The sequence below is a fragment of the Malania oleifera genome, chromosome 5, assembly GCF_029873635.1.
Source record: "Malania oleifera isolate guangnan ecotype guangnan chromosome 5, ASM2987363v1, whole genome shotgun sequence".
Taxonomy (NCBI): Eukaryota; Viridiplantae; Streptophyta; class Magnoliopsida; order Santalales; family Ximeniaceae; genus Malania; species Malania oleifera.
Window position 1 is genome coordinate 84,681,096 of NC_080421.1, and position 767 is coordinate 84,681,862.

The window sequence follows — 767 nt, forward strand, 5'->3', positions numbered from 1 at the left end:
GTAAGAGTTTTTTTCCCGTTTTAACCTTTTTTTTTTAAATATATATTAAATAATATCTCATTCTGGGAAGTATTTCCCAGAATGACCCTGACATAATCTCACTACTCCAAGTAACGATATTTAACCAAATCTCGCTACTTAGAGTAGCGAGATTTACTTTTTCCTGAAGGGCTCGTGCTAACGCGTGGCAAATCTTGCTACTCCAAGTAGCGAGATTTAATTGGGAGAATTAATGCTCGGCCAGCCGCCTTTCGATGCGTGGTGAATCTTTGTCGACCACCATTTGACACGTGGTAAATCTCGCTACTCCAAGTAGCGAGATTTTGTTAGAATAATTAATGTTCTGCCAACCGCCTTTTGAATTACCTCCACCCGGCTTTCGACGCGTGGCAAATCTCGCTACTCCAAGTAGCGAGATTTGCTTCAGAATAACCTCGCCCGTTCTTCCTCCTTTCTTGCGCTAACAGAGTACCTGTTGCAGAGCCGAGCAGGTGACCGTTGAAGGAAGACTCCGGAGCAGGTGACCGTTGCGGGCTTCATCAAATCGAAAGTTATATAAGGAGATGGGGTAACTTATGTTTTCCGTGTTCAGTGCTTAGATTTTTACATTATTTTTATTTCATCGAAAGTTTTGATAATCCGATAGAGAGTTTGTGATTTATGTTAAAAGATTCGTGGATAAACATTACTCTTAAGGTTTGTATTTCATTGTTTTGGTATTTAAATTTAATTTTTTGCTGATAATATTTTATTTGTATTTCATTGTT